Genomic DNA, 16,489 nt, shown 5'->3' with positions numbered 1-16,489 from the left:
TGTTGAAATACTATCTTGTTCTGTATTCCTGAAATTGTATTTAAGGATTGCTGAATTGTATGGAAGTATGGTATGAATAATTTCTGCTTTTCCTCAAACAGACCAATTGAATAAAGCAGTGAGAATATGGCTTTTTAAAAAATGGGTATGTCTAAAAAGGTTTTTAGTTATTGTTGTTGTTTTAAGAATTGGCCTTCCAAAAATTTCAGTACATACTTCCAAATCATGTTACATTTAGATCAACTCAAATAATTGATATAACAAAGAATTAATATGCCCTGTATTTTGAGTATTCTAGCAAAATAAAAATTTATATTTACAACAGAAATATTCTATTAATTAAACAAGGCATTGGAAAAATTTCCTTAGAAATTTTTGATTGCTTACAGGTACTACATGTTCTTGATAACATTTTTTATTTTTTAGAAACATTTAGAATACTTTGTGTACAGTCCCATTCGCTCCCCCCCCCCCGCCCCCCCCCCCAATTGTGCTGCCCAGGGAGGTCACTTTAATTTTTCTGTGTTTTTTTTTTATTTCCCATTTCCTTTTCATATTCTTTTTTTTTCTTTTTAAAGATTTTAAGTAATCTCTGCACCCATTGTGGGGTTCGAACTCACAACCCCATAATCCAGAGTCGCATGCTCCACTGACTGAGCCCGCCAGGTGCCCTTCTGTATTCTTAAAAAGGCCTATAAGGCCTTCCATTATTTGGCTTTTGCCCACTTCTAGCTGCATCTCTTGCCATTTTCCCTTTCCTTTAGGCTGCTCTTTGGGCCTTCTATTGCCAGGCTGGGTTTGGGGTTTTTTTTTTTTTTTTTTTTTCTTTTTTTTTTTTTTTTGGTCTTGGAACCTGTGAACATGCTCTTCCCTATGGGCAGATGGCTCCCTTAGGTCAATTAGTATTAAATTTGGCTGCTGCTAATAGAAAGAGGCCAAATAATTTCTCTCTCACACCAGAGAGGTCCAGCATTTGTGTGGCACTCATTTACTAAATGTTATTTCCAGGTGTTTTTTTCCGTAGTGTAAATAATTGTGAAATACAGATCTTTGTGTATAAAGCCTTAATTTTTCCCCCCTTTTGATTAATTCCTGTTACGGGATGCAATTGAAAATGTCATTAATTTCCTTAAAAACTTTTTAGAGAAAATATGGTTAAATTTTTTAAAATAGCAAAGTACACAAATTTCATTGTATAACTCAATGAGTTTTTATATTTGTAGACATACATCCATCACCCAGGTCAAGTATAGAACATTTCCAGTGCTCCAGAAGGCTCTGTCATATGTCCTCCCTATCATTATTTCTTGTCCCCAAAAGTTAATTACTGTTCTGACCTGTATCATTATAGGTTATTTTCCCCTGATTTTGAATTTAATATATCAATAGAACCATACACTATACATGTTTTGTGGGTGACTACTTCTGCTTAATATTGTGCTTATGAGATTCATTTATGAAGTTGGATGTAGCAGTAGTGGGGTCTTTCTTACCAAGGGTAGTATTCTGTTGATGAAATCTACAATTAAAAATTCACCATTAATGGATACTTTGTTCCTAGTTTTTTTTTTAGCTATTATGAATAAAGTTGCTATATACATTTACTTACAAGTCTTTCAGTGGACATACACACTCATTTCTTTTGTGTATGTATCTGGGAGTATAATTATTTTTTTGTCTACCAGTTTTTGAACGTGCTCGGAGCAGCTTTCTGTCTTGTCCATGGCAGTTTTGGTGATTTCTCTCTCTGCCATAAGGCTAGTGATCCCTCTTGCCTTTCTCCTGTGTTAAATCTCTTAATTCCTGTGAATCATGTCGCTTTGACCCCACAGTAGATTGCTGTTAAAGGCTGAGATCTCGCATGAATGAATGCAAGATCTTTTTTTTTTTCTTTTTTTTGGTCTTCCCACGTGATTTTGGTGAGTGATGAATTTAGGTTGGAAATAATTTACTTTCAGAATTCTGAAGACCTCGCCATTGTTTTTGGCTTGCGATCCTTTTGAGAATTTCGAGGATATTCTGATTCCTGATCCTAATGTTTTTTGCTTTTTTTGGAATTTTGTATCTCTTGTATTCTGAAATTTCATGAGGGTGTGACTTGGTGTACATGTATTTTTGTGCGTTTTCCTGGACATTCATTGTTCCAGCCAGATCTGCAAAATTATGTTTGTTAGTTATGGGAAATTCTTTTGAATTATTTCATTGATCGTTACATTAGTCTGCTAGGGCTACCATAACAAAATACCAGAGGCTGGGTGGTTTAAACAACAGAAATTTATTTTCTCACAGTTCTGAAGCGTAAGAAGTCCAAGATCCAGGTGCTATCAAGGTTGGCTTCTGATGAGATTTCTTCCTGGCTTGTAGACCGGCCTTTTCACTATGTCCTTACAAGGCTTTTCTGTAAGGAGAGTAGTCTATCTCCTCCTGCTCCGCTTCTGAGGACATCAGTCCAACTGGATTAAGGCCCCACTCTTATGACACCTCCTAAAAGCCCTTTCTCCAAATTCAGTCACATTGGGAGTTAGAGCTTCAAGATGGATGTGGAGAGGGGGAAACAAATTTATTCTATAACAGTGGTTTCCTCTCCTTCCTTTTTCTTTCTGAAAATTTTATTTCTGCTAGTCTATTTGTATATCAGACTACTCCTTCAGTATTTGTTTTTCCCCTTTATTTTTCATTTCCTACTCTGTTTGCTCTATATGAGAGGTTTACTTTATTTCCTGAGCCTTCTGTTGAATTTTTCATTTTTGCAAGCAAGATTTTGATTTCCCAAGAACTCTTTGTTCTCTTAAAAATTTTTTTTAATAAGGAGCATTCTGTGCTAGTTTCATAGATACATTTTCTTCTCTAATTTCTGAGACTATAAAATGTCTTTTTGTTTTGTCTTTTTTTTTTTCCCCCTTGTTTCTTGTTTGTTCTTGGAGACTCTCTTCTAAATTGGTCTAAGTTTTATGTTGGAGGTTTGCTTCAGGTGTCAGTAATCCTTGGATGTTATCGTGAGATTGAAAGCTTGAATTAATGGGGACTTAAAGACTTTGAACTTTATTGCATGGTGGTCCAAGTGAGCCTTTTTTTTTCTTTTTTTCTTTTTTTTTTTTTTTTGTAGAACCTCTGCTTTATTTTATTTATTTATTTATTTTATATGAAATTTATTGACAAATTGGTTTCCATACAACACCCAGTGCTCATCCCAAAAGGTGCCCTCCTCAATACCCATCACCCACCCTCTCCTCCCTCCCACCCCTCATCAACCCTCAGTTTGTTCTCAGTTTTTAAGAGTCTCTTGTGCTTTGGCTCTCTCCCACTCTAACCTGTTTTTTTTTTTTCCTTCCCCTCCCCCATGGGTTCCTGCTAAGTTTCTCAGGGTCCACATAAGAGTGAAACCATATGGTATCTGTCTTTCTCTGTATGGCTTATTTCACTTAGCATCACACTCTCCAGTTCCATCCACGTTGCTACAAAAGGCCATATTTCATTTTTTCTCATTGCCACGTAATATTCCATTGTGTATATAAACCACAATTTCTTTACCCATTCATCAGTTGATGGACATTTAGGCTCTTTCCATAATTTGGCTATTGTTGAGAGTGCTGTTATGAACATTGGGGTACAAGTGGCTCTATGCATTAGTACTCCTGTATCCCTTGGATAAATTCCTAGCAGTGCTATTGCTGGGTCATAGGGTAGGTCTATTTTTAATTTTCTGAGGAACCTCCACACTGCTTTCCAGAGCGGCTGCACCAATTTGCATTCCCACCAACAGTGCAAGAGGGTTCCCGTTTCTCCACATCCTCTCCAGCATCTATAGTCTCCTGATTTGTTCATTTTGGCCACTCTGACTGGCGTGAGGTGATACCTGAGTGTGGTTTTGATTTGTATTTCCCTGATAAGGAGCGACGCTGAACATCTTTTCATGTGCCTGTTGGCCATCCGGATGTCTTCTTTAGAGAAGTGTCTATTCATGTTTTCTGCCCATTTCTTCACTGGGTTATTTGTTTTTCGGGTGTGGAGTTTGGTGAGCTCTTTATAGATTTTGGATACTAGCCCTTTGTCCGATATGTCATTTGCGAATATCTTTTCCCATTCCATTGGTTGCCTTTTAGTTTTGTTGGTTGTTTCCTTTGCTGTGCAGAAGCTTTTTATCTTCATAAGGTCCCAGTAATTCACTTTTGCTTTTAATTCCCTTGCCTTTGGGGATGTGTCGAGTAAGAGATTGCTACGGCTGAGGTCAGAGAGGTCTTTTCCTGCTTTCTCCTCTAAGGTTTTGATGGTTTCCTGTCTCACATTTAGGTCCTTTATCCATTTTGAGTTTATTTTTGTGAATGGTGTGAGAAAGTGGTCTAGTTTCAACCTTCTGCATGTTGCTGTCCAGTTCTCCCAGCACCATTTGTTAAAGAGGCTGTCTTTTTTCCATTGGATGTTCTTTCCTGCTTTGTCAAAGATGAGTTGGCCATACGTTTGTGGGTCTAGTTCTGGGTTTCTATTCTATTCCATTGGTCTATGTGTCTGTTCTAGTGCCAATACCATGCTGTCTTGATGATGACAGCTTTGTAGTAGAGGCTAAAGTCTGGGATTGTGATGCCTCCTGCTTTGGTCGTCTTCTTCAAAATTCCTTTGGCTATTCGGGGCCTTTTGTGGTTCCATATGAATTTTAGGATTGCTTGTTCTAGTTTCGAGAAGAATGCTGGTGCAATTTTGATTGGGATTGCATTGAATGTGTAGATAGCTTTGGGTAGTATTGACATTTTGACAATATTTATTTTTCCAATCCATGAGCAGGGAATGTCTTTCCATTTCTTTAAATCTTCTTCAATTTCCTTCATAAGCTTTCTATAGTTTTCAGCATACAGAACCTTTACATCTTTGGTTAGATTTATTCCTAGGTATTTTATGCTTCTTGGTGCAATTGTGAATGGGATCAGTTTCTTTATTTGTCTTTCTGTTGCTTCATTGTTAGTGTATAAGAATGCAACTGATTTCTGTATGTTGATTTTGTATCCTGCAACTTTGCTGAATTCCTGTATCAGTTCTAGTAGACTTTTGGTGGAGTCTGTCGGATTTTCCATGTATAATATCATGTCATCTGCAAAAAGCGAAAGCTTGACTTCGTCTTTGCCAATTTTGATGCCTTTGATTTCCTTTTGTTGTCTGATTGCTGATGCTAGAACTTCCAGCACTATGTTAAACAGCAGCGGTGAGGCCTTTTTTTTTTTTTTTTTGAGAAAACCCTGAGGTGTTTTTTTCTTAAGGGAAAACACAGTTCTGTTTGAAGGCTGAAGTTTTGACTGCCTTTTTTTTTTTGGTGTAAGGGACTGGTTTCTCATTCCCCACATTTGGTAGGGTACACAGATCTTTAATTATATCTGGTGATCCTCCAGTTCAGAGTTAGGTAGCCAACCATCAGGTAGATTTGGGGAGGAAACTTCTAAGTTTTTAACCACTTCTTAGCTTTCACCCCGTCTTCCTTACTTAACTCCCTCTTTTCTTAGTTTAAGCAGTAGCAGGTGCTGCTAGTTCCTGACTCCTTTGAGGTTTCCAAGGTATAAATTGGGTTTTTCAATTACTGGGTTAGGCTTCACCTTTCTGGAATTCGCTGAGGTAGTTACCAGTTGTCTCTTTTTGGTTACAAAAATTTGTTGCTATTGTTTGCTTTCCTGTATGTTTTGCCTTCTGTGTTAATTTTCTTCAAAAAAAAATTAAGTGTTAAATCCACTATTTTGATTGAAACCTCTCAAAAACCTTATTTGTACTGTCCTAAGCTAAGAATGATTTTACATTTTTAAAGGGTTATAAGAAAAAAAATATGTGACAGAGACTGTGGCTCACGCAGCACAAAATATTTACTATCTGGTCCTTTAGAGAAAAGTTGGCTTACCCTGTCCCTTGTTATAGTTTCTGATTTCCTTTAATAAAGCTGTTTCTAGACTACTACTTTACTCCCACTCAAGCTTAAGTTTACAATTTTGGAACTTCCTGAAGCTGTTTATTTTAATTTAGTCTAGTGCACATCATGGAAGTTATGACTAAGAATTGGTAGGTTCTACTCAATTATAAGAGATGTGGGATAATTGTAATGTAAAATCTCAAGGAGTAGGGTGGCAAAATATTGAAGAAATAAGTCAAAGAACAATGTATCTTTGTCTTTGTCACTTAAGTGCAGAATTTAGTACCAGTACTTTTAGTAATGGGAAGAGGGACAGTTGTCATAATGACAATAGGCTCAAGTCTTATTTTAAATGAGCCCTGTTGGGGGCGCCTGGGTGGCTCAGTCGGTTAAGCCGCCGACTTCAGCTCAGGTCATGATCTCGCGGTCCGTGAGTTCAAGTCCCACGTTGGGCTCTGTGCTGACAGCTCAGAGCCTGGAGCCTGTTTCAGATTCTGTATCTCCCTCTCTCTGACCCTCCCCTGTTCATGGTGTGTCTCTCTCTGTCTCAAAAATAAATAAACGTTAGGGGCGCCTGGGTGGCGCAGTCGGTTAAGCATCCGACTTCAGCCAGGTCACGATCTCGCGGTCCGTGAGTTCAAGCCCCGCTTCGGGCTCTGGGCTGATGGCTCAGAGCCTGGAGCCTGTTTCCGATTCTGTGTCTCCCTCTCTCTCTGCCCCTACCCCGTTCATGCTCTGTCTCTCTGTGTCCCAAAAGTAAATAAACGTTGGAAAAAAAAAAATAAATAAACGTTAAAAAAAATTAAAAAAAAATGAGCCCTGTTCATCAGCCCTCTCTAGTTGGTAAATCATAACTGGCAGAATAGTTTTGGCTCTAGGCAAGAGGCTGTTCTAGGCAGTAATATATATACACATATAAGTGTGTGTGTGTGTGTGTGTGTGTGTGTGTGTGTGTATATATACATATATATACGTATTTTTCTACCTGATGCCAGAAATGAGAGGGAGACTTCATTTGAGCCACATGTCAAAATGGGAGAAACAGGATTACATTGTTGTAGGAAAAAAAAAAAAGTTTTTTTCTTTAAGTTCCACTGCCAAAAAACTCAATTATGTTTAGTCTTAATTGGTTTTTATATTTTAAAATTTTAACATTTATTTTTTGAGAGACGGAGAGAGCGAGAGACAGCGAGAGAGCAAGTGTGGGGGAGGGGCAGAGAGAGAAGGAGACACAGAATTGGAAGCAGGCTCCAGGCTGTCAGCGCAGAGCCCAGTGTGGGGCTTGAACTCACCAACTGTGAGATCATGACCTGAGCTGAAGTCAGACGCTTAACCTACTGAGCCACCTGGCGCCCCTGTTTAGTCTTAATTGTATGAGCAGTCTCATCACAGATTGCTTGTATAATTATCTTTAATTCCTATAAATGGTATCTTGTTTTAGTATTTATCACTGTTATTTTTTGTATGTTCCAGAATTATTTCTGTGAATATACAAACTCATGCTCACTTTTAAAAAATACGCTCATATTCTACATTTTATTTTCTAATTTAGAGATTCTGGAGTCAGCCTAAATTCCACTGTAGGCTTCATCACTGTTTGTTTGAGGTTAGACCTTTATAAGCCTCATTTTTTTCTCCTCTGTAATATGGGATGATACCTAATCAAAGGATTATTATAAGGATTATTATAAATGCAAATTCATTTCCAGGTTCCACTTGATTGCTAAGTAGTGTTTTGTGCGACTGCTCAAGGGTATGGGTTTCTTTCTGGTGGGGTAAAAATGTTCTAAAATTTATTGTGTTGATGGTTGCACAACTCTGAATATATTAAAAACCATTAAATTGTACACTTTAAATGGGTTATTGTATAGTATGTGAGTTATGTCTCAGTAAGGTATTACCAAAAAAAGGAAAAAAAGCTGCTCAAACCTAGATCGCTTCATCAGTTTGTATAGCTAAGTGCCTGTCCTCTTCCTGCTTCAGCAGGAGATTGAAGATTTATCCTCTGTAAAGGACAAAATAGTGTCTCTGAGAGAGGGGTGGGCACTAGACACAATTGAAGATGAGGTGTCCCATGGAAAACACCTGAATTACCTGAAGTAAATGTACTCAATGTTGGGACCCTTATTAAGGCCTCTTCCTCTTTTTGGCTCCCAGAATTCTGGCTATCAGGTAGGAACTTACAGGATGCTTCTTTTAACTAGCCCCAGAGGAAAAACTGTAAATAATTCACAATCAGCTTTTAGGGTCTTACTATTATTTTATTTTACTTTACTATATATACACATATATATATATATACGTATAATAAACATATTGAACAAGTACCAAATGTAAACTTTATGCTAAATGCTCTGTGGGATGTCAGAGAAATAGAAGACTCATGATTTGTAAGAGTTCATAATCTAGCTTTAATTAAAGAACAGTCCTAAGAAATACATTGACAAAGACAAGTTTAAGAAACATCTTACCAGAAGTTCTCAGTAAATAATTGGGGTTGATGGAAGGCAAGTGAGGCCAAATCAGTCAGGTAAGTATAATCAATAAAGGAATGATGTTCCGTATATTAATAAATTTTCTCTTAAACACCTGCTGAATATCTAGGCTGGTGATACCCATATGTACAATGAGGACTTCTGCATTTTCCATGAATTTTTTATCTTGGAAGTTAACAATCAAATCTTTCATTACCCGGGGGGTCATCCCTGCCAATTTATCACTTAAAATACATGACTCAAGCACTCCAAAAACACTCCTTGACCCCTGAATTCTATTTGTCTTACATCTGGCTAAATAAATGATCCTTCCGCTGTAGTAGCAAGCAACAATCAACTATGACAGGCATCCTGTCCTGAAAATGCTGCTCCATCACTTAGATTTTTCCCTGGTCTGGACACTCTTTCAGAGCTCTTTCTACATAGTGGGATAGATTTCTACCATCTTATCTGGAACAATAGCCTTTCACTTACTGGTATCCCCTGATAATCCCACAACTCTTTTCGTTTTCCTTCACAGAAAGACCATGCAAGAGCTTAAGACTTCTGTAAGACAGTCTTGTTTCAGGAGATGACCCAGTCTCTCCAGCTTATCGTCACATAAACAGATTTTGTCTCCAAATGAAAGATTTGACCACCATAGCTACTGGTAGATTGATAACAAGCCTTCTCCAACCAAAGCCAGTGCCTGGCTGACATTTCCTGTGGTAGCTGGTGATTTGAAATGGCTGCTGTTAACAGACCAACTGAACTTTTGAGATCTCCACTGTTTCCAATTCCTCTTGAGTCTGCTGGTCAATCAACTTGTCTGTTCAACTTGTCTGTTCAAGAGTACAGCTGTGCATGAATTTATCCAAGTAAGGTTGATGAGATCATAGTATAGGTGAAGATTTTTTTTTGCTTATTAGTAACATACCTTGCTTCAGTTTCATCTCTTAACCAATAGAAAATGAACAACATCTCCTCTGCAGAAGGCAAGCATGGGATTCACATAATTATGCACTGCCACAAAATGTCAGGCCAGCTATGGAACACTGGAAGAATACATCCATCCATAAGGAAAAGTCATCCACACTTTCAGGGATTGTTTCAATCCAATGACCAGTATCTTTGTTAAGAATGCCGTGGCCATGGGGCACATGGGTGGCTTAGTCAGTTGAACGTCCAACTTCAGCTCAGGTCATGATCGCATGGTTTGAAAGTTCGAGCCCTGTGTCGGGCTCTGTGCTGACAGCTTAGAGCCTGGAGACTGCTTTGCATTCTGTGTCTCCCTCTTTCTCTGCCCCTCCCTGCTTGTGCTCTCTTTCAAAAGTAAATAAACATTAAAATTTTTTTTTAAAAAAAGGATGCCATGGCCGATAAGGAAAAAACTGAGCTGGATCTTTCAACTTAGGCTTAGAATGGAGAGGCTCAATACAGCAAACTTCACCCTTGGAACCACTTAAAAGACACCTAGACTCACATGTTCTTTTTCCCATTGCTCTTTAAAGTCAATGCAAAAACAGCCTCTGCTGTCATTATAGATTGCAAGAGTTGGATCATCTATAAACTTAATATGCAATATTGCTATTCCTGGAGGATGAACATCTGTTATTGATCTTAGAAGTTTTCCATTGGCCAAATCCCACGTCATGGTAGGTCCTTTAGCAAAGCCACAGAGAAGTCTTGAGTAATCCTTGTTGATACTGAGGGCGGAGATGGTTCCATACTGTCCTAAAACACTAGTGCTTCCTAGTTGCAAAGCTTGATTCTGATCACATATTAAGCCAATTCATGAGATGTGCTGCTATTAGATTGGACACTAATTGCTGTAGGCAAGCCAGCATCCACTTTGTTAGCTACAGACCCTATCTGGGCAGAAATTCCCTTCAGTAGTGAATGTTGCCTAATCCAAGGAGTGAAAAAGAATCAGGTAATTTCTTCTTCATTTTTAAGTTTGTCTTGTCACCACTATCTGAACTTGCTACAGATGAAGTATCATAGGAGTGAGAATCAGTAGTATCAATGTTTAACAATGTAAGATCCTCAAGAATAAAAGACTCCTCTTCATCATCAGTCTTACTGATTATGCTTTCCAATGTTGGAGGAGTATCAGCTGTAAGGGATATCAAACTCCTTGTCATCAATCAGATTATTTTTTTTAAGTTTATTTATTTTGGGGGAGAGAGAATGTACTTGTAAGTGGGGGAGGGGTAGAGAGAGAATCCCAAGCAGGGATTCACTGTCAGCCTGGACTCTCATGCAGGGCTCAGTGTCATGAACCATGAGATCATGACCTGAGCCGAAATCAAGAGTTGGATGGCCTGACTGAGCCACCCAGCTGCCCCAGTCACATCATTTTTAAACTCCAGTTCCTTGTCTAGATCCATGTAAGAGAATTGTGAAACTGAAGGTTCAAGATTGAAAGACTTATTCAGCTCTTCTTCAGTAGTCTTGGCACAGAGACTCTGTTAGACATTCTTGTGGTCTGGTTCATTTTCCATATTTACTCTTTTTTTTCTTTAAACGAGAACAAATCTACGCCTTTATTTTTTGGTAAATGTAAATCCTTGAGGGGTATAGTATCATTTGGATCCTGTGGCCAATGGCTTTAGCAGGAAGGTTGCTTCAGAATTTGGCATGAACCATGCCAGTGTTGCTGTGAGCACGTTATTTTTCCACAGATTACTCTGGTTTTGTTCAGTTTGCCATTAAGAGTCACTGTGTTTTTTGCTTTGTACATTAAGCACATCTCTTGCCTAGATAGAATTCAGTGTCATCTCGAGCATAAACACCTTCAATTTTAAGAAGAGCTGTGTGTTCCCTCTGCTTTCAGAGAACCTGCTTATGGCCAGCAAAAATGGCCTTAGACCACAGCCTTCCAGATATATTTGTCGTTTTAGGAGTCCCGTTCCCAGCAGGCCTCCACAGGTTCTAAAATAATGGAAAGAGCCCATTATTAACTTTTAATAATTATAATTCACTCAACCCAAGCAAATTTTTACTTGGTTTTGTTTTGATTTTTGGCTTTAGATCATGATGACCTGAATGATGATCTCTACTTGCAACCATTCCAGCCCAGGACCATTTATTTATTTATTTATTTATTTATTTATTTATTTATTTATTTAATTTATTCACTTATTCATTTCTTTTAAAGTAATTTCTATGCTAAACATAGGGCTCAAACTCACCACCCTGAGATCAAAAGTCACATGCTCTACCGACTGAGCCAGCCAGGCTGCCTCTAGGGCCCTACTTTTAAATATGAGCAGACAATCAAGGATCACCAGGTGCATGAAGTAAGCTTTTAACATGAGATCAATTACAAAAAAAAATTTTTTTTTTGCAACAGTCAGAACAAAAAATAATTCTTTAAAATTAGAGCATAATAGTAAGAAAAAACAGTAGAAGAAAGGAAGTTGAAGTAGAGATCTTTAATAAAGTAGAGGAAAATATGGAAAATAGGTTATAAAAAGAAAAAAGGTCAGTCCAGGAGGTGAATTTCTGTATAACAGATATGCCAGTGAGAAAAGAGTGGAGAAAAATTATCAGTGAAATAATGAAGAAAAATCCCCAGAGTTGAGGAACCTCATTTTACAAATTGAGAGGCCTTTTGGTACTCAGGAAAATGGATGAAAATAAATGCATACCTTCAATCTGGGACTAGTCAGGAAAATGGAGACTACTTATTATAACAGAATTTAAAGAGTTGTTTAGCTATATTATGGGTTGAATAGTGTCACCTCAAAAAGATATGTTGAAGTCCTAGTCCTTCAGCATCCCAGAATGTGACCTTATTTGGAAATACAGACTTTACAGAGGTAAATCAAGTTAAAATGAGGTGAGTGGAGTGTGCCCTAATCCAATATGATTGGCATTCTTTAATAACAGTGGAGGAATTTAGACAAATTTGGATGAAGACAGGCATAGAGAGAACATGGCCATCTACAGGCCAAGGAATGCTTGAGGCTACCACAAGCTAGGAGAGAGTCCTAGAACAAATCCTTACCTAGTTACCTAGAACATTGCCAGTACCTTGATTTTGGACTTCTGGCCTCCACAACTGTGAGATGGATATTTGTGTAAGCCAACCTAGTTTGTGTTTCTTTGTTATAGCAGCCCTCAAAAACCAATACACTAGATAACTGGAGAACTGAAAAGACACTAAGGGAATACTCAGGTATCATACAGATAGTAACTATAAGAAGTAAATTACTAGCTTCTAGGGCTGGAAGAAGATCTTGGGATTATTAGAATTTAGAAGCATGAAGAGTGGTCTGGAGGAGCCGAAACTGAAACTTCTGAGGAGTTGCTACCTGCTCAGAAAGTAAAGGTATTTTAGGGTGGTCTGTGAATGGCAGGAAAAGCACAAAAGCAAAAAAAAATTGCTAACTGGAGCCAGTTGCTGCTGCTGGAATCATTGCTGTTGCCAGAGTGAAGTTTGTTGGTTGATGGTTGTTGGTTGATGCTGACCTGAAGGAGTATCTCCTTGTTCCCTCCTTTAGTCTTCTAGTGTCTTTCTTGTATGGAGAATACAGAGTCTGATAGGGAGTCAGCTAGCAAAGGAGATATGTGATTTATAGGGTTCCAGCCTCCCAACATTACAGAGTAGAGAACTAGGTTTGAAGCCAGGAGCAATAACTAACTAGTACACATAGACACTGAGGTATGTCCTCATGAAAGTTTGAAGTACATAGAACAAAGAACACCCAGAGGTAGGGGAAATGAGTCATTACAGAGATTCAGTATTCTCAACTGCAGACTCACAAGCCAGAAGGTAGTGAGCAATGCTCTCAAAATCTGAGGAAATGATTTCCAAGTTAGAATTGTTTTCCCAGTCAAATTAAGCATAAGTTTAGAGTGTAGACATTTTCAGACATGCAAGGTCTCCACAAATTTCTCTTCCCTACTTCCTTTCTCAGAAAGCTAATGTGTGATTTGTTCTACCCACCAAAAGGAAGGAGAAAACCTCCATAAAAGAGAAGGTGAAAGATACAGGAAACAGGAAATCAGATTTTAGAGAGACAAAGGGAATCCTAAGGTGATAGTTAAGAGGATTCCCTGAATGCTGATTATCTAATAAAAGAGCAGTAAGTCCAGATTGTACCAGGTAAGAAGGCATTGGTAGCTGTATGACAGTGAAATTAATAGAATGCCTGATGTCTGCATATTTAATTTAGGAAATTTGCAAGGAATTTGGAGTTGAATAAGTGATACCTTTCCTTTGCTTAGTTTTTTATATTGGCATTTTAGAACTTTGTTCTGGAATTACTTCCCTCTTATACTCAGTCCTGTGACTTTTAAGTAGTATCAATAGGTGGATGCTTTACAAATTTATATCTCTAGGAAAGATCTCTACCATTTTACATTCCCACCAACAGTGCACATTTTACATTTCCATCAACAGTGCCCAAAGATTCCAATTTCTCCAAATCCTTACCAATCCCTTGTTATTTTCTTTCTTTCTTTCTTTTTTCTGATAGTAACCATCTTAATGGGTATAGGGTTTTAGCTCATTGTGGTTTCTGTTTGCATTTTCCTAATGATAAGCAGTGTTGAGCATCCTCTACTATGTTTATTGGCCATTTATATATCTTTGGAGAAATGTCTAAGTTCTTTGTTTTTTCATTGGGTGGTTGTTGAGTCTTGACAGAAATGTATCAGTTGTGGTTTTTCTTTCCTTTTAACTCATTCTTGATAGAGCAGGCAGAGAAATGTTTTTAAGATTTCTGTATTAGTCATGGTATGCTAACAGCCCTAGTAAGCAACAAATCTTTGTGGCTTAACACAGTGGAGGCTTCTATTACTTTCTCACATTACAGTCTAGTGTATATGTGTAATGGAGTAGGAGTTGGGATACCTCTGTTCCATGCAGTCATTCAGGGAAAGAGGCTCCTATATCTTTTTAAGTCATCACTGTTACCACCATGTGGCTTTTGGGGTTGTTTTGAAAAGAGAAGGGAGTATAGAAGAAGCTTTTAGTCCCCATATTGGAAGTGGCATATATCACTTTCACCCAGATTCCATTAGTCAGAACTGAGTCACATGATCCCACCTAACTACAGGGGTGACTGGGAAATGTAGTATAGCAATGTGCTAATGAAGGAAAGGAGAACACAGATCTTAATGAGCACTAGCAGTCTCTGTCACAGTGTATACTAGATTAGAACTTCTTGCTTAAAACTCTTTAAGAACTTTATTTAAAAAAATTTATTTTTAAGGTTCATTTTTGAGAGAGACAGAAGGAGTGAGTAGGGAAGGGGCAGAGAGAGAGGGAGAGAATCCCAAGCAGGCAACGCACTGTCGGCACAAAGCCTGATGTGGGGCTTGAACTCACGAATTGTGTGAGATCATGACCCGAGCCGAAACCAAGAGTCGGATGCTTAGCTGACTGAGGGAGCCACCTAGGTACCCCTAAGGACTTTTTTTAATGCATAGAACAAAACTGGCCTATGTCTGTTTCATCCTTACTTTGTATCACTTTTTCCTGTATTATTCTCAAGCCACATTAGACTAGGTCATTTCTCAAAACACGCCAGGCTTTTTCCCTCCTAGAACCTATGTGTTTTGTGGTTTCCTTTGCTTAGAGAACTCTAAATATTTACATGACTGTCTCCTTTTCATCTTAAAATGTCAGCTAAATTCCATCTCTAACTAAATTTCTGAAGTAGCCCTTCTAGTTCTGTCCCTTACGAAAGCAATGTGTTTGTATGTATCATAGCATTTGTCACAATCTATAATTTTTTATGTGAACATTTTGTTTGCTTTTCCTGTGTCCTCTGCTAGAAAGAGATGTCTTTTTTTCTCACTGTTCAATTTCTGCTGCCCAGCCAGTACTTAGCATATGCTAGTCATTTCATAAGTGTGTTGTATGAATGAAAGACTATTTATTATACACAAACCAAAGTGGAGAGACTAGAGTGAATAATAACCAAGAGCTCATGATAATTTAGATGAATTGCTGAGGACTTGGGTTTTAGTGGAGTCTGTATCAGTGGAACCAAAAAGGATGAATGAGGGACATTTCAAAGGAAAACAACAGAAATTGCTGTGTGACTTAAGGGGGGAGTCTGGGTGAATGGGATGATGATGCTTTGTGATTACCAGAGGTGAGTAAGAAGGTTAGAAAAGTTGGCTTTTTGGAGATTATAACTGGTTAGGATTGTTGCATGTTGAATTTGAGGTATTGAAAGAAGAAGAAATGTTGAGGAATAGTAGTTTGGATTAGAGAACACAATTGGAATTACAGACTTGGGAGTCAACCGGCCAGTAGTGATAAGGTGAAGCCATAAAAATGGATGATCTGGGGCACCTGGGTGGCTTAATCAGTTAAGCGTCTGACTCTTGGTTTTGGCTCAGGTCATGATCCCAGGGTTGTGGGATTGAGCCTGTGTCAGGCTCTGCACTAAGCGTGAAGCCTGCTTGAGAGTCTCTCTCAACCTCCCCCCTCCCCGTTTTTCCACCCTCCCCCCCTTCATGCTTGCCCGTTCTGCGCGTGCGCGCACACACACACATACACACACACACACACACACACAAATAGAAGATCTGTTGGGAGAGAGGGTATACATTGAGAAGAGCAAATGACTCAAGGGGAGAAAAAAAGAGGAGCCACAAATAGAGACCAGGAGGAGTAGGTGGAGAGGGAGGAAGAGAACCGATTTAGTATAGGGTTAAGGAAACCAGAAAAGAGTTTCAGGAAAGAGTGATGGTTAGCTTGGGTGCTTCTAGTATGGCTATTCCTTGTGGTACGTATTTGAAGGTTCTAAAGTGTTACCTTTCATTAAGGTTATAAAATGGTGATATTAATATCTGCTTCTTAAGATTGTTGTGAGGATTATTAATATATTGTATTAAAAACAATATACTTAATTCATGCACCATGTCCAATGAACATTTTGAAGTAAAATACAATGGGACGGTACAGTTAGGGATTAAGGAGCATTAAGGAGTTTGCAGAGGGAGAAAAAAGTACTGAGCTTCTGTAGCAACTTTAGAGTTATATTCTTAAATGTTATAGTAAGTTAAAATTGTACTAAAAGCTTATATAGAGATACCACTTAAGAATTTTTGTTGAAATGTTTTTAGTAGGAATTGTGTCATCACAATGGTTATTTTTCTTAACCAT

The 16,489-nt window shown here is 38.2% G+C and overlaps 1 protein-coding gene across 4 annotated transcripts in view; it reads left to right on the top strand.

Annotated features, from left to right (window-relative positions):
- The window catches only part of NCK1 (NCK adaptor protein 1), an 88,412-nt gene that overhangs the window by 4,974 nt on the left and 66,949 nt on the right, over positions 1 to 16,489 (top strand). Inside the window, exon 2 of one of the 4 annotated variants that reach the window (XM_045037561.1) lies at positions 8,900 to 9,086. The exons of the other annotated variants lie outside the window; for them this stretch is intronic. The gene's annotated coding sequence lies outside the window, so the exon portion shown is untranslated. The remainder of the gene's footprint in view (positions 1 to 8,899; positions 9,087 to 16,489) is intronic. 4 annotated transcript variants of the gene reach the window in all.

Source organism: Felis catus, chromosome C2 (genome assembly GCF_018350175.1).
Source record: "Felis catus isolate Fca126 chromosome C2, F.catus_Fca126_mat1.0, whole genome shotgun sequence".
In the NCBI taxonomy this organism is placed as follows: domain Eukaryota; kingdom Metazoa; phylum Chordata; class Mammalia; order Carnivora; family Felidae; genus Felis; species Felis catus.
This window is presented reverse-complemented; position numbering and strand designations above follow the sequence as displayed.